The sequence below is a fragment of the Trichosurus vulpecula genome, chromosome 6 (assembly GCF_011100635.1).
Source record: "Trichosurus vulpecula isolate mTriVul1 chromosome 6, mTriVul1.pri, whole genome shotgun sequence".
Lineage (NCBI taxonomy): Eukaryota > Metazoa > Chordata > Mammalia > Diprotodontia > Phalangeridae > Trichosurus > Trichosurus vulpecula.
Window position 1 is genome coordinate 7008267 of NC_050578.1, and position 18409 is coordinate 7026675.

At 38.9% G+C, this 18409-nt stretch overlaps 1 protein-coding gene across 5 annotated transcripts in view; it reads left to right on the top strand.

Annotated features, from left to right (window-relative positions):
* PALLD (palladin, cytoskeletal associated protein) overlaps nucleotides 1–18409 on the top strand; it is a 593228-nt gene that overhangs the window by 275995 nt on the left and 298824 nt on the right. The gene's annotated exons all lie outside the window — the stretch shown is intronic.

Consider the following 18409-nt stretch of genomic DNA (forward strand, 5'->3'; position numbering starts at 1 on the left):
TCCTCTGAATTCCCCATCCTAAGCATTTCTTAAAGACTGATAGTATTCTATTATGTTCATATAGACACACTCTCTTCCCTTGGTTTTTCCCCAACCTTTCTTACTGCTTCTTCTCAGGTCCTTTTGCTGCCATCTTCTCTTTCCTACAACCCTCCCAGGCCTTCCCTGAGATCCTCTACTTTTCTTTTTGTCCATTCATTCCCATTCATTCCCACAGTGACCACTATCCTGTTTATGTAAATGATTTCTGAATCTCCATCTCTACGTTCAACCTTTCTCTGAAGTCCCATGGCCCATCTCCAACTTGCCTCTGTTCATTTCCACTTGTATGTCCCATTATCACTGCACACTCAACATGTCTAAAATAAAAGACATTATCTTCCCTGATTCCTCTTCCTGACTCCCCTGTTGCTGTTAAAGATAACAATATTTTTCCCAATTACATAATTTAGAAATCTGAAACAACGTTGATTCTCTCCTCATCTTTACTCCCCATGCCGTAAGTAATCTTGTCCTCTCTGTCCTTTGGGATGTCTGACTTCTTTTATTTTCATTACTATTTCCCTTTTTACCTTGTCCCTGCCTATATTACAGACCTAGTTTTGGCCTGATCTCTCTGCCTTTTCCTCCCGCCGCCATCCGATTGATTCTACATGTCATCGTCAGATAAATCTTTCTAAAACACCTCATTTCCAAGGTCACTCCTCTAGTTGGAAATCTTCAGTGGCTCCCCAGTTATTCTGTATCCTGGCTTTCTAGTAATTTGACTTCAGTTTACCTTTCCGTCCTTATTTACCACTTCTCCCGAACCAAATGAATGCTGAACCCATCTGGCCTACCGCCTGACTCCCCCAGGTGCCTTGCACTTTCCAAACTGCAAACCTTCATATCAGGTGCTGTAAGTGATACAAAGATAACTACCACATTGTCCTTCCTCTCACAGAATTTATAATCCGTAGAAGATGTGAGTGAAGTCAAATAACAAGTAACACAAGAATAGTACTCAGGGCTGTCAGGGTTTAGGTGAGGGAGAGATTGCTTCCCAGTGGGGTCATTAAAGAAGGCTTCGGGAAAAATGGGCCCTGACGAATGCATCGAATTTCAAGCAGCTAAAATGGGGCATTCCTGGTCAAAAGAACAGGACACATAAAGTCAAAAAGAGGGAGAAAGTGTAAGGTATACATGAGGAACAACTTGCCAGAATCATAGAGTGTGTTTATTAATAGAAGCCAACATGTTTATATAGCATTGTAAGGTTTGCAAAGCGCTTCACAAATTGTACCTCGTTTGCTCCTCACGATAATCCTGGGAAGCAGGTGCTATTATTATCCCCATCTTACAGATGCAGAAACTGAAGCTGAAAATGGTTAAATGATGTGCCCTTGGCTACACAGTAAATCATGTAGTAATAATAATAATTAATAATAATGATAACAATGGCAGCTAGATAGAGTGCCAGCCCTGGAGTCAGGAGGACCCGAGTTCAAAACTGACCTCAGACACTTCCTAGCTACGTGACCCTGGGCAAGTCACTTAACCCTGTTTGCCTCAGTTCCTCATCTGGAAAATGAGCTGGAGAAGGAAATTGCAAAGCACTCCAGCATCCTTGCCAAGAGAACCCCAAATGGGATCATGGAGAGTTTGACCCGCTGAAGCAACTGAACAAAAACAAGAAAATAATAATAATAATAATACATCATCATGGAACATCTGTATAACACTTGAAGTTCTGCAAAGTGCTTTACAAGTATTATTTTATTTGATCCTTGCAGTAGCCTCAGAGGTAGGTGCTACTATCATCTCTTTACATATTAGCAAAATGAGGCTGAAAAGGGTGAAGTAATTGTTATCCCATATATGGCAAAATATTTAAATCGTTACTTTTTTGTGGTAACCAAAAACAGGAAGCAAAGTGGGTGCTTATTGTTGGGGAATGGCTGAACAAATTGTGATATATGAATGAAATGAATTATTATATCACAAGAAACTAATGTGAAAAATTCAGAGACACGTTGGGAAGATTTGTGTGACCTGATGCAGAGTGAAGTAAGCAGAACTAAGCAAACGGCAAACAATAATGTCAAGGAAAATAACACTGAAAATCTAAGAACTCAGATCGCTGCGGTAACATGCTCGACTCCCCAGGACCGACGACTATACCTGCCTCCCTTTTCTCTTTACAAAGGTGGGGGGACCACAGGTGCAGAATAAGCCACGGCCTGCCAGACAGTGTGGGAGTTTGTTTGGTTTAACTGTTTTTCCTCATTAGAAAGTGTGCAGGGGAGGCCAGGGCAAGAGAAGGGAGGGATTATTGGGAAAATAAAGTAGTATTTATTTTTTGAAGAACCATTAATATATTTAATGGACATAATTTTTTACATTTTGCCACCTAATATTCAATGGATAAATTTTATTCCTAAAACCCGGAATTAGCTAAAGGAAATGCGAAAGTAATTCTATAAAATAATTGTGATTTTTACATTTGTGATTTATTTTGTTGCTAATTGTGCTATTTACATTTAATGCTACATGTTAGGTACTCTGTCCAGCTGAACAAGTATTTAGGCAACAAGTGTTTCCTAAAGATTAAAGAATCAGTAAATTTTAAGTTATTAAGGTTTTAAAAGGCTATTGTAATAGTTCTTTGAAGTATTAAAGATGTGAATTCAAGTAAGAACAATGTAAGTAGAAAGGAGGGACAGATATAAAAGATAGAGCAAAGGAAAAATCCATTTAACCATCAATGGATTAGATATTAGTGGCAAGAGTGAACATGAATTCCAAAAGGATACCCTGGTTTCAAGTCATTCAGATAACGAAGGTACCATTTACAGAAATAACAAAGACAGGAGGGAAGCTGATTTGGGAGGAAAAACTAGTTTAAGTGGAATATTCAGATGGAGAAGTCAGTAGTTGGAAATCTGGGGACTGAGCTCAATACTGAGCTAAGGCTACAGATGAGAGAGTCATCCCCAGAGAGGTGTTAATCAAAGCTATGAAAATTAATAAAATTTCTGATAGTAGAGAGCATGTATATGGCACTTTAAAAATACTGCCCCATTTTATGTTCACAACAACCCCAGAAAGTAAGCGTCATTATTGTCCCCATTTTACGAATGAGGAAACTGAGCCAGACAGAGGTTAATTGAAGCTAGAAAATATTTAAGGCTGGATTTGAACTCAAGTACTCTGATTTTCCTAATTCCGGTTGTACTGCTCCATCCCCTGCACTGTGTGTGTGTGTGTGTGTGTGTGTGTGTGTGTGTGCATACGTGTGTGTGCATGTATGTGTGCATGTGTGTATTGTGTGTCTGCGTGCATGCGCACTTGCATATAGAGAGAGAGAGAGGGAGGAAGGAAGGAAGGAAAAAGAAGGAAGGAAAGAGGCTTGAAGGAAGAAGCAAGGGAGGAAATCGGATGAAGACAAGAAAACCAAGGATAGAATCTTGGGAAATTCCTCCAATTAGAAAGCATGAGAAAAAAAGATGAGTGCTTCCAAGGTAGGCATCAAATTGGGGTAAGGCAGTCCAGGGAAGCTGCAGGTAGGTCATCAATTGTGTCCAAGGCTTCCAAGAGGTCAAAGGCAATGAGGACTAGTTTTGATGGTTGTCATTCTTTTGCCTTTTCCTGGACTGTTAATCTCCCTCTTCCTTAGCTATGAGAATCCTACCTATCTCCTTGTTTTGTTTGTGGTGCATCTGCAGTTTGTAGCAGCACCAAAACACTGGGTCCTAGATAAATTAACAGGAGTTTTGACTGCAGAATTATCTATAGACCTCTGCACAAGTACAGAGAAGACCTCCTGCTTATCCTCTTCCTTAGAAACAAACTCAAGTAAACCCTTGTAAAAATTGAAGCTAAGGTCTGCAAGATATTAAATAACTAATATTTATAGAACACTTTAAGGTTTGCAAAGCATTTTATATATCTGATCCATTTTACAGCTGCAGCAACTGAGAGTAAAAGAAGTCACTTCCCCTAGAATCACACAGATAGGAAGTATCTGAGGCAGGATTCAAACTCAGGTCTTCCTGACTCCAAATCCAGCGTCCTAGCCACTGTAGTACTTATCTGCCCTGGGGGTTTTATGGCTCTCAGGAGATCTGAGAAGACAGGAGAACATTTCCATCTTTTGTGTGTGACATAGAGGACTCAGTTGCTATTCATAGATAACAACTGAAAAGACAAAGTATATATTGTGTGAAGGGAGAAGCAGCACCCATATACAGACTCACAATGCTCATACTATTCAGATCCTCTCAAAGTGAATGATGCCATCCAGATACTTTTAGAGATTGGCAAGATTACCAGGCTTACTGGTAACCTCTATATAGTGACTAGTAATGCTAACTTAGAATTGGTGCAGTTATCAGTAGAGAAAAGCACCGTGGCTCTTTTGATGTTGTCCATGTGGAGGATGTCAATGATGGGAACTCCTAGGTTTGGAAACTGACTCTTCCAGTGCATGTTGGCACCTTCTCTGCAACTTATAGTCTTATATGGACTTGAACCCACGTCTTTCCAGCTTCAAGGACAGCTTGGTATTGACTATTATGATACTTCTCTTACACACTATATACAGGGAACTGTGATTTCATCAGCATGACAAATTTTTATTTTGGATTGCTCCTTCCAAAAATGTATATATTGAGCCCAAGAACCAGCTAGCACTTATTAAGAACCAGGCACTATGCTAAGTACTGGGAATACAAAGGAAGACAAAAATAGATGCTTCCCTCAAGGAGTTCACATTCAATGAGGAAGGCAATATGCAAAATTTATAAATATATATACAAAATATATCCAAATAAGTGGAAAGAAATCTTAGAGAGAAAGGCAGTTGTACCTCAGGGGACCAGAAGAGGCCTTTTGCAGTAGATAGCATTTGAATTTCATCTTAAAGAGAGCCAGTGAAGCGAAGAGGAAGAACATTCTTGTTGTGGGATGAAAACATGGAGATGGAAGATGCAACATCATGTTTGAGAAGCAGCAAGGAATAAGCCAGTGTGTAGCTAGACCATAGATAAAAGGGTTAAGTGGTGAATACCAAATAGTGCATCTTATAATTGGTCCTGGAGATAATAGGGAACTACTAGAATTTATTAAGTAGGGAGAATAACATGGTCAGACCAGCACTTTAGGAAAATTACTTTGTCAGCTGAGTAGAGGATGAAATGAAGTGGGAGGAGTCCTGAGGCATGTCACTAATAAGGTTATTACAATAGTTCACGTGAGAGATGTGATTTGATGTGATGTGATATGGGAGAGAGAAGGCAGACAGACATGGAGGGAAGAAGGGAGAGAGAGGAAAGAAGAAGACAAGACATCCTCTGGTGAGGGCCTGAAATAGAGAAGTAGCTGTATGAGTGGAGAGAAACAGATATATAAGAAATGCTGTGAAAGTAGAATAATGAGATTTGATAACATATCAGAAACGTAGAATTAGTGGCAATGAGGAATGAAGCATGATATTGAAGGACTGTGACTCTGGGCACCTGGGTGGTGGTGGTTGTTATCTTTCATTCTGCAAGAGGACCAAAATGATATCACTGTGCTAGAGTGAAGTTTCAATGTGTCCAACGGTGGCTGATCAGACCAGTACAAACTTGGAAAGTTCTACCACATTTGGGGGGGAGGTTCTCTCTCTTAATCACTGCTGGCAAGATTCTTGTTAGAGTCCTCCTTAATAGGCTGATCCTTCACCTGGAAGATGGTCATCTACCTGAGAGCCAGTGTGGCTTCAGAAAGGGCCGAGGAACAGTCAATATGGTGTTTGCTGCCCAACAACTCCAAAAGAAATGCTAGGAGTAGAACAGAGCTCTGTACACAGCACTTGTAGATCTGACCAAGGCCTTTGATACTGTTAGTCATGAGGGCTTATGGAAAATTACATCAAAATTTAGTTGCCCCAGAGAAGATCATCAGCGTTGTACATTAATTTCATGACAGCACGCTTGCCCAGGTTCTTCAACACTCTCACATCCTGTCTGTCTCTTCTCCTTATGGTGACATGGTCTATTAAATGCCAATGTTTGCTGTGAGGGTGCATCCAAGAAGTTTTATTGCATTTAGATAAATGAAAGACAGTGTTGATGATGAGAAGGTCATGAGTGCACAAGTCTTCATTTGCTGTTTCCAACTCCATTCCTCCCTAGGACCTCCCTGACAAGTCTGGTCTGAGCCTAGTCTAGCATTAAAGTCACCCAGAATCATAAGCTTGTCCTCTTTTGGCACATTGATGATAAGGGTCTCCAGGTCTTCATGAAATTTTTCTTTGACCTCATCAGGTTTCATCATGGCGCGAGCATAGGCACTGATGATGGTGGCATGACATTTTCCTGCAAGTGGCAATCACGTCGTCATAAGCCTGTTGTTAACTCCTTTTGGTAGGCATATACATTTATTGACAAAATTAGTTTTGATTGCAAAACCTACACCAGCTTCATGGTGGCTACTTCAGAAAAATGTATATCCAGCTCCAATTTCAGTAAGAGGGCCTTCATTTTCCAGCCTTATTTCACTCAGGGCTGTTATTTGGATGTGATTCTGTTCTCTTGCTGTGTCCTCTTGCAACAAGAGCTATTTGTCTTTCATATCTACTGGATTTTGTGTTGTCTATAAGTGTGAGCACATTCCATGAGCCAATGGTGAGTGGAATCATCTTTGCACACATCTTTGTACATTTTTTCATGTTTCAACCACAGAGTGGGATCCCTGCCTGCTATTGTAATCAGGCCAGGGTTGGATAAGCAGACAATTGTTAGGATACCTTTTCTAGCCCCTTCCTCACATGAGGAAGTGAGCAGTGTGATCCTTAAAAGGCTGTTCAGACACCCGGGGGCTGCCAAATCCCATTGCTGCTTCCAGTGAGAAACGACGTTATGGCCTAGGCCACCTGCGTGCAGGACTGTGACTACAGCCCAGTGTATCAACACCTGCGGCTTCGTCATTTGCCTATTACCATAGGACTTTAAGATAGGTAAAATGGTAAAATGGCATGGGTGGTGTCTTTTGATTTATGGGTAAATTTATGTGTAAATTTAAGTGAGGCACAGTTGCATAAAGTTGTTGGCCTCACTCTCTCCTCCAGAGTCATCCCAGTCCAGTGGCAGAACAGAATCCAGACAATTGGTGATGGCTCAAGATGCAGTAGATGATCTTGGTGTCATTGATGTCTAACCAAGCTCTAAACACTCCACAGCACCTGCTTCAGCTGCCTTCATATCCATTGGAACAGATTGTTCTCATCCACCCATTCTACCTGGGGGAGTCCTCACATGTTTGGGTTAGACACCCCCTAACTCACCAATGGGTTTGAGACCTCTTGGTTTCCCCCAACCTGGTTTAGCCCATCTACTGAAACAGTTTACTAGGTTATGGCCCCTGCATATGCTTCTTGGAGCCACAGGTGAGACTTAGGTGGAACAGGTGGACACCAGAGGTGAAAAGCAGTCCTGAAAAGGGCTCAGCAGCCTTCACACCAGACATATTAGTCTTCCCTGAACACATCCTACATCTGGGATTTGTAGTCTGGAAGACCTGAGTTCAAATCCTGCCACAGATGCTTACTAGCTGTGTGACCCTGGGTAAGTCACTTAGCCTCTTTGCACCTCAGTTTTCTCATCTGTAAAATGGAGAGGGTAATACTGCCTACCCCGTAAAGTTATTGTGAAGATCAAATGAGTTAATATTTTGTGAAGTGCTTTGTAAATATTAAAGTGCTGTATGAATGCTAGTTATTGTTGTTATATAGCCAAGCAGTCATCACGTCTTATCAATTCGACCTCTACAATACTTCTGTCCCCTTCCCTCTATTGACATAGCTACCACTCTTGACATAGCTATCATTCTTGTCCAGTGAATGGCATTTCCAAGAGCAAGAAAAAAGAAAAGGAAATTAAGGAAAGAACACTGGGCAACATTTATTGCAATAGCCTTTTAATTGATTTCCCTACCTCATCAGTTCCTACTTCCATCTTTCACAAAACTCTCAAAGTGATTTTCCAGAAGAACAGATCTGACCACATCACTCCCTATTCAGTAAGCACTAGGGCTCCTTATCATTGCTTCTGGAGAAAATACAAACTGCTCTGTCATTTAAAGCCCTTTCTGACCTGGCCCCAACATACCTTTTCAGCCTTATTATACATGGCTTCCTTTCATGTACACAATGCTCCAGCCAAACTGTCCTTACTGTTGCTCATTCACACCACTCTATTTCTAATCTCTAGGCACTGGCTGTGCCACATGCCTGAAATGTACTCCCTTCTCACCTAGACCTCCTAGAATCTCTAGATTCCTTCATAGGTTAGCTCAAACACCATTCACCATTTCACCTTTTGTAGGGCAATAGACACACTCTTTGTTAATGCAGAAATAGGTCTGGATTCAAGATCCCTTGATGGGTCTTGGATGGCTCATGCCCCATCCTTTCCTAGGTAGGACTTGAAGCCCTTCTCAGTACTCTCTAACTGCTAGTGTATTTTTCCCAAAATAATCTTATATCTGTTTTGTGAGTGAGAAAAGGGACTATTTCACTTTTTTATTATAATTAAGATTTTTTATTTTTAGTTTACAACACTCAGTTCCACATAATTTTGAGTTCCAAATTTTCCTCTCTCCCCTCTCCTCCTTCCTCCCCAAGACGGCATGTAATCTGATGTATCTTTTACATGTAACTTCACGTTGAACTTGTTTACCCAATAGTCAAGTTGTAAAGAAGGATTGTGACCAATGAAATGAATCGTGAGAAATAGAAACAAAACAAACAAACAAAAAAAAACAGGAACAAAAACAAAAGAGAAAAAAAAACAAAGGGAAAAAAGTGGAGAACATACAGTGTGCCTCAATCTGCATTCAAACTCCATAGTTCTTTCTCTGAATGTAGATAGCTCCCTCTATCATGAGTCCTTTGGAGTTGTCTTTGAACCTTGTATTGCTGAGAAGAGCAAAGTCTGTTAGGGTTAGTCATCACAGAATACATATATCTATGGTTGTGTATCATGTTTTTCTGGTTCTGCTCCGCTCACTCAGCATTATGTCGTGTAGGTTTTTCCAGTTATTATGAAGTCCGTATCATCCCCATTTCTTATAGCACAATAGTATTCCATTACCTTCACATACCACAACTTGTTCAGCCATTCCCCAATTGGTGGGCATCCCCTTGATTTCCAATTCTTTGCTACTACAAAAAGAGCTGCTATAAATATTTTTGGACATATGGGTCCTTTTCCCACTTGTGTGACCTCTTTGGGATACAACCCTAGGAGTGGTATTGCTGAATCAAAGGGTATGAACATTTTTATAGCCCTTTGGGCATAGTTACAAATTGCTCTCCAGAATGGCTGGATCAGTTCACAACTCCACCAGCAATGTAACAATGTTCCAATTTTCCCCACATCCTCTCCAGCATTTATCATTTTCCTGTTTTGTCATTTTAGCCAATCTGACAGGAGAGATGTGGTACCTAAGAATTGTTTTGATTTGCATTTCTCTAATCGGTGGTGATTTCAAGCATTCTTTCATATGCCTATAGATACCTTTAATTTCTTCCTCTGAAAACTGCCTGTTCATATCCTTTTAACTTTTCTCAATTGGGGGATGACTTGTATACCTGTAAATTTGGCTCAGTTTCCTGTATATTTTAGAGATGAGGCCTTTATCAGAGATACTAGTTATAAAGATTTTCTCCCAATTTTCTGCTTCCCTCCTAATCTTTGTTGCATTGGCTTTTTTATACCAAAACATCTTGATTTAACATAATTAAAATTATCCATTTTGCATTTTGTAATGCTCTCTATCTCTTGTTGTGTCATGAATTCTTAGCTTTTCCATAAATATGATAGGTAAACTATTCCTTGCTTTCCCAAAGTGCTTATAGTATCAGCCTTTATTCCTAAATCATGAACCCATTTTGACTTTATTTTGGTATAGGATGTAAGATATTGGTCTATGCCCAGTTTCTGCCCTACCATTTTCCAATTTTCCCAGCAGTTTTTGTGAAATAGTGCATTCTTAGCCCAGAAGCTGGATTCTTTGGATTTATCAAAGAGATTTCTATAGTCATTGACTACTGCATCTTGTGTACCTATCCTATTCCACTGATCCATGACTCTGTTTCTTAGCCAGTACCAGGTAGTTTTGGTGACTGCTGCTTTATAATACAGTTGAATATCTGGTATGGCTAGGCCACCTTCCCTAGCATTTCTTTTATTAACACCCTAGGTATTCTAGACTTCTTGTTCTTCAAGATGAATTATGTTATTATTTTATCCAGCTCTGTAAAATAATTTTTTGATAGTTCAATTGGTATGGCACTGAATAAATAAATTAATTTAGGTAAAATTGTCATTTTTATCATATTAGCTCTGCCTAACCATGAGCAACTGATATTTTTCCATTTGTTTAGATCTGACTTTATTCGCGTGAAAAGTGTTTCATAATTATGTTCATATAGGCCCTGGGTTTGTCTTGGCAGGTAGACTTCCAAATATTTTATAGTGTCCACAGTAACTTTGAATGGAATTTCTCTTTCTGTCTCTTGTTGTTGGGCTTTGTTAGTAATGTTTAGGAATACCGAGGATTTATATGGGTTTATTTTATATACTGTAATTTTGCTAAAGTTATTATTTCAAGTAGTTTTTACTTGATTCTCTAGGATTCTCTAAGTAAATCACCATATCATCTGTAAAAAATGATAATTTAGTTTCTTCTTTGCCAATTCTAATTCCTTCAATTTCTTTTTCTTCTCTTATTGCTACAGCTAATGTTTCTAGTACCAAATTGAATAGTAGGGGTGATAATGGACATCCTTGTTTCACCCCTGATCTTATTGGGAATGCATCTAGCTTATCCCCATTACAAATAATGCTTGTTGATGGTTTTAGGTAGATGCTATTTATGATTTTAAGGAAGGTTCCATTTATTCCTGTGCTTTCTAGTGTTTTTAATAGAAATGAGTTGTTGTATTTTGTCAAAGGCTTTTTCTGCATCTATTGAGATGATCGTATAGTTTCTGCTAATTTTGTTGTTGATATGTTCAATTATGCTGATAGTTTTCCTAATATTGAACTAGCCTTGCATTCCTGGACTAAATCCTACCTGGTCATAGTGTATTATTCTCATGATAAGTTGCTGCAATCTTTTTGCTAATATTTTATTTAAAATTTTTGCATCAATATTCATTAGGGAAATTGGTCTATAATTTTCTTTCTCTGTTTTGACTCTTCCTAGTTTGGGTATTAGTACCATATTTGTGTCATAAAAAGAATTTGGTAGGACTCCTTCTTCACCTATTTTCCCAAATAGTCTATAAAGTATAGGAATTAATTTGTTCTTTAAAAGTTTGATAAAATGCACATGTAAAACCATCTGGCCCTGGAGATTTTTTCCTAGGGAGTTCAGTGATGGCTTGCTCAATTTCTTTTTCTGAGATGGGGTTATTTAGGAATTTTACTTCCTCTTCTGTTAACCTGGGCAATTTATATTTTTGTAGACATTCATCCATATCCCTAAGGTTATTGAATTTGTGGGCATACAATTGGGCAAAATAATTCCTGATTATTGTTTTAATTTTCTCCTCATTGGATTTGAATTCACTCTTTTCATTTTTGATACTGGTAATTTGATTTTCTTCTTTCTTTTTTTAAATCAAATTGACCACAGGTTTATCAATTTTATTGGTTTTTTCATTAAACCAGCTCTTGGTTTTATTTATTAATTCAATAGTTTTCTTGTTTTCAATTTTATTAATCTCTCCTTTGATTTTCAGTATTTCTAATTTGGTATTTAATTGGGGGTTTTCAATTTGCTCTTTTTCTAGCTTTTTCAGCTGTATGCCCAGATCATTGATCTCCTCTATCCCTATTTTATTCATGTAGGCATTTACAGATATAAAACTTCCCCTAAGAACTGCTTTTGCTGCATCCCATACGTTTTGGTATGTTGTCTCATTATTGTCATTCTCTTGAATGAAGTTATTAATTTTTTCTCTGATTTGTTCTTTGGCCCACTCATTCTTTAGAATTAGATTATTTAGTTTCCAATTAATTTTTAGCTTATTTTTCTTTTCTTTTTTTTTAAAGTGTTTTTATTTAGTGGGGCCCAAGACTTTCTTGTGAAGCTAATTTCTGTGATCAGTGCTGGTGTTCTTTTTTTTTTTTTTTTGCCAGGGCAATTGAGGTTAAGTGGCTTGCCCAAGGTCACACAGCTAATACATGTGTCAAGTGTCTGAGGTCAGATTTGAACTCAGGTCCTCCTGACTCCAGGGCCGGTGCTCTACTCACTGTGCCACCTAGCTGCCCCTTAGCTTATTTTTCTATGGTTCTTTATTACAAATAATTTTTATTGCATCGTGATCTGAAAAGGATGCTTTGACTACTTCTGCCTTTCTGCACTGGATTGTGAGGTTTTTATGGTCAATTTTTGAGTATGTGCCATATACCACTGAGAAAAAAGTATATTCCTTTTTATCCCCATTCAGTTTTCTCCAGAGGTCTATCATATCTGCCTTTTCTAAAATTCTGTTTACCTCCTTAACTTCCTTCCTGTTTATTTTGAGCTTAGGTTTATCAAGTTGAGAGACAGGGAGACTGAGGTCTCTCATTATTATAGTTTTGCTGTCTGTTTCTTCCTGTAACTCCCTTAACCTCTCCTCTAAGAATCTGCATGCCATACCACTTGGTGCATATATGTTAAACAATGCTATTGCTTCATTGTTTATGGTGCCTTTTTAGCAGGATGTAGTGTCCTTCCTTATCTCTTTTAATTAGATCTGTCTTTGCTTTTGCTTTGTCTGAGATTAGGATTGCAACCCCTGCTTTTTTTACTTTAGCTGAAGCACAATATATTCTACTCCAGCCTTTTATCTTTACCCTGTATTAATCCCCCTGTTTTAAATGTGTTTCTTGCAAACAGCATATTGTAGGATTATGGATTTTAATCAATTCTGCTATCTGCTTCTGTTTTATGGGAGAGTTCATCCTATTCACATTCACAGTTATGATTGCTGTCTGTGTCTTTTTCTCTATCCTATTTCCCCCCTGCTTATCTTTTTATTTCTCCCTTTCCTCTTCAACTCCTCAAGAAAGTTTTGCTCTTGACTACCACCTTCCTCAGTTTACCCTCCCTCTTGATTCCTTACTTTACCATTTTCCACTTGCTGCGTCTTCCCTCCCTTCTGACCACCCCACTCCTTTTTTTTTCCATTTCCCCTCCTACTGTCCGTAGGACAAGTTAGATTTCTATACTTATCGGGGTATGTTATTCCCTTCTTTAACCAAATCTGATGAGAGTAAACCTCAAATACTGCTCTTCTCCCTCCCTTCTTTCCCTCTAATACAATATGTTTTTGTGCCTCTTCACGTGATATTATTTACCCTTTTCTACTATCTCCTTACCTCTTCTCCCAGAACCATTCCTTTATATCTCTTAATTATGTTTTTATCACTATATCAGTTATTTTATAGTGATATCCACAATCTATGAATATCCCTTTCAATTTCATAATAAGCATACTGTTCTCAAGATTGACATATACACATACGTTTTCTATATATATATATATATTATATATATAAAACAAAATAATCTTATATAGGGATGTAATTAATTAGCCTTATTGATTAACTAGGGGTTCCCCCCCCCATTTACCTTTTTATATCTCTCTTGAGTTTTGTATTTGGAGATCAAATTTTCCGTTGAGCTCTGGCCTTTTCATCAGGAAGGTCTGGAATTCCCTTATTTCATTGAATGTCCATCTCCTTGCCTGCAAAATTATGCTCAATTTTGCTGGGTAGTTGATCTTTGGTTGTAGTCCAAGCTCCTTTGCCTTTTGGGATATCATAGTTCAATTTCTCCTGTCTTTTAACATAGAAACTGAAAGATCCTGTGTCATCCTGACTGTAGTTCCATGATATTTTAATTGTTTCTTTCTAACTGCTTGCAGGATTTTCTCCTTAACCTGGTAGTTCTGGAATTTGGCTATAACATTTCTTCGAGTTTTCAATTTGGGATGTTTTTCAGGGGTTATCAATGGGTTCTTTCAATGACAATTTTACTCTCTGGTTCTAGGATCTCTGGGCAATTTTCCTTAAGGATTTCATGGAAGATACTGTCCAGGCTCTTTTTTTCATCATAACCTTCAGGTAGACCAATAATTCTTAGATTGTCTCTCCTGGATCTGTTTTCCAGGTCGGTTGTTTTTCCAATCAGATATTTCATGTTTTTTCTATTTTTTTCATTTTTTAGATGGTGTTTGACTGATTCTTGATGTCTCATAGAGTCATTAGCTTCTACTTGCCCAATTCTAATTTTTAATGCTTTGTTTTCTTCCTTTATCTTCTCTATCTCCCTGTCCATTTGGTTGATTTTACTTTTCAGTGAGATATTTTGTCCAATTATATTCTGATTTTCCTTAACCAGTTCCCCAATTTTACCTTTTAAAGGTTTGTTTTCCTCATTGAATTTTTTTCCATTTTTTCTTTTAGCTCCCTAATTTGGTTTTTAAAGTCCTCCTTGAGTTCTTCCAGGAATGCTTTTAGGTCTGGAGACCAGTTCACCTTCCCTTTTGAGGTTTCAGATGTGGGTGTAGTGTCCATGCTGTCCTCTTCTGAATTGGTATTTTGAACTTCCCTGTCTTCATAGTATGAATCTATCATCTTTGAAAGTTTCTTGCTATTCTTTTTCATGGTGTTTTTTTTTCCTCCTGGTTTCTGAAGTGGATCTCTGCTTCTGGAGCTCAGGGGGCTGTGTCCCAAATTTCTTGTGTTGAGATCTAGCTTTATGTGCTATGGCCTCTGGTTTCATGAGGTGTGGGGAAGGGGTGGTCTGGCTGCTGGGGGGGGTCTCCTCTTCCCCAGGACTGTTCTACAGAATGGGTGGTCTCAGCTCTTGTCTGTGCTGGTGTCTGCCACTTCCCCTGGCTGTGCAAAGTCAAGTCTGGGGTCCTGGCTTTGACATTAGTTAGCTCCACCCCATGGGGCTCAGTTACTGTTGTTGTTCTGCTGGGGTGAGGGCTGCTGGGACTCCTCTCTTCCTGCACTAGTCTCCTTCCACCACCACAGGAAGAGCCCTCTCACTGCTGAAGTCCCATTTCTGGCTCCTCTGTTTCTCCTCAGGTATCATTCTCCTGGTTTATTCAAGGGAGGGATATGAGCCATTTTACCTGGTTATCATGGCTCCCAGAAGTTCAAGAAGGCAAGTTTCAAACTTTAGACTGTGGGTTGGAGGCCTCCTGGCTAGCTGTTCCCATGGCTGCAGGTTCTGTGCTCCAACAGACTTCTGTCCTGGGCTGACTATTTCACTTTTGACTCATATCCCCAGTACCCAGCATAGTGCCTGGAACAAAGTAGTAGCATAATAAATGCTTATTGATTGAGTAGTCACATAGGAAAAGTGACTGATGCCACTTGCTACTATGGTAGCAAGTAAATATTTTATGGTAACTGAACTGAACCATTTTAATATCAGAAACCCTAACCTGAAAAATTTAAGTTGAAAAGCAAGAATCAAGTTCAGCAAGAAGACAATGCTAAACAGAAAGCAAAGCTTACTTTTTAAATATCAATAAGCTCTCTAACATCAGTTGCCAAAATAATAAATGATTTAAGGAACACAAGTTACATGTCACTCACTGCCTTAGAAGAACTCATTAAAATGTAATCCTTGCCATTTTAGTTAGCTTTGTTGTCACTGAAATCTCTTTGCCCACTTAGCTCTTGGGACAAAGTTCACTGATATGCAAATGTGAGTGTGGCCTACAGTTCTTATAAAGAGATGGTGAAGTCAGGAGACTGAAATAGAACTTTTTAATAGTATTTTTTCCCAATTATACATAAAGATTATTTTTAATATTCCTTATTTTCATTTTGAGTTCCAAATTTTCTTCTTCCTTCCCTTTCCCTTCCCCCTCCCTAAGACGGTAAGCAATTTGATATAGGTAAAATATATGCAGTCACATAAGACATTTCCATATTAATCGTGTTGTGAAATTAGAAACAGAGTGTACAGGCAATTAGTGAATGGGAAGATCTTCCCTGCCCATTTGAGTGGGCTTCAGGGGCAGGGCTCTCAGGGTCCTGGGGGGAGTGGCTAGGACCGGAGCTCCTGAATTCTGGTCCATGTGATAATATGAAGCCTTTGGTGGGAGGAGCTTACTGAACGGTTGAAGCAGAGCTAAGAGGCAGTTGGTGAGAGCAGTTAAGAGCTGAAGGAGAGAGGAAGCACTCAGCTAACTGGATCACAGCTTGGATATTGTGGCAGAAGTGGCGGCAACAGCAGTAGGTGCTACAAAAAGCAGGACTGACCCTCATGGAGACCGGAGAGTGCTGAGCAGGGGCTTGAGGCCAGTGGGTGGTCTTCTGGAGGACTCTGGCATTGGGGAGGAAGCACCAGTATGGCTTGGCTTGCTGCCATAATGTTTTTCTGTGGCCTCCTGGTCACTATTGTGAGATGGGCATACTGGTTTTGGAAGGTTCTTGCCAGGATGTCAAACTGGGGACACTGGTCCGTGGGTCTGCTACTTTTGAGTTTCAATAAATGCTTTGACTCCTCTGCCTTCTACTTAGAGAATTCCTTATATCCTGCAATTCTGGACCATTCAGGCATATTCATGGTTATCTTTGAAGTCATGAATTCTTCCTTAATGATATACAGAGCAAAAGAAAAAAGATATGAAAAAATAAACAAAGTGAAAAATAGTATACTACAATTTACATTCAGATTCCATCAGTTCTTTCTCTGGTGTGAATAGCATTTTCCTTCATTATTCCTTTGCAATTGTCTTCGATCACTGTATTGCTGAGAATAGGTAAGTCATTCATAGTTGATCATTATATAATAGTGCTGTTACCATGTACAATGTTCTCTTGGTTCTGTTCATGAGGTAAAACTTAAGTATCTGGCATAATTGTGTCAAATTGTCAAGTTGTGGTGATCCAGAACTAGAAAACCTTCAAGTTCCATGATTAAGCTGCAGCCTTATTTTAACTTATCTATAAGCCAACTAACTGGCCCTTGGAAATGAACAATCGGGACCCTGAGCAATGCTACTTGTACAGGAAAGAGAAAAGTTAAAGTAATTTTTACCTCTCATAAATCAGTCATTTGAGCATTCCTGGATGGTGATGACACCAAGATGGCACCAAATCAGTGTGGCTCAGTATAGAGAGACAAGAGAACCTCACAACAGATCCTGCTTCTGACATTCACTGGCTATGGGGTCATGGCCATTTCTCTAAAGCTCTCTCAGCCTCAGTTTCCAAGGACTTGTAGAATGAGAAAGGATCTAGTTGTCTCATTAAGTGTCCCATCCCCCGAATAGAATGTAAGGCCTTCCAGAACAGTGCAGTGCCTTAATTAAACTGTGTCTCTTCCTCAACAGTGTTTTCCACAAAGTAGTCATTTAATAAATGTTTGTTGAAGGATCAATTTTAACAAGCTTAGTTGACAGATTTGATATTTAATTTAAGAAAGTTCAACAAAATGAACTTTCATTTAAAATGTGCTGTTATATTTTAAACATGAAAACAGAACAGTAATACAAGGAGGGAGTGTGGTATGAATGAAAGTCGTCTGGAGTCAGAGGACCTGGGTTCAACCCTTACCTCTAACGTTTACCATATGTATGACCTTAGACAACTCATTGACTTCTCTGGACCTCAGTTTTGTCATCTGTAAAATAAGGGAGTTGGATTAGATGTTTCTTAAGGTCCTAAGATAGATCATAGATCTAGAACCTCTAGAAGCTACTTCACAAGGTTATTATGAGTCCTCAAGCAGAGGTGTGCTGGAGCTGGCTCATACAGGCTCTTGAGAGCCAATTGTTAAATTTTCAGTGTGACTGTTTACACAGAAATTAGCAAATGCTACAAATCAGGCTTGATTAATTGTGTTTTTTTAAATCATCTAGATTTATGTTTACAATGCAAATTAAATTTTAAAAGTACATTATGCATTTGGGGGGGAGTGGGGAGCCATTTATTAAACACTACCCACACCCTTGTTCTCAAGTGAGGTAATGTATGTAAAGCACTCAGTAAAGTTTAAAACTCTGTATGTGACCATGTGTATATTGAGTGGAAATAACAGATTATTTGTAAAGAATTATGCATCCAGACCCTAATATCGTTTCCAAGCTGGTGAAGCAAGCTTTATATGTGAATTTTTTTCCTAAAAGAACTCTTCAACTCTGAGCAATCTGAAATCATCTCTCTTCCTGTGTAAGCAAGCCAAAATGATACTTTAAACCTAGCAGTCAAGCATCAAGGTAACAGACACTCCAGAGAGAAAAAAAAGCCATTAAGGTGGTGGACTTTGTTATCAGAAAGACCTGAGTTTGAATTCAGCCCCAGACACTTAGCTGTGGGAGTGAGAGTGCCTTAGCTTTGTCAAGTTATTTCATTTTTCTCAG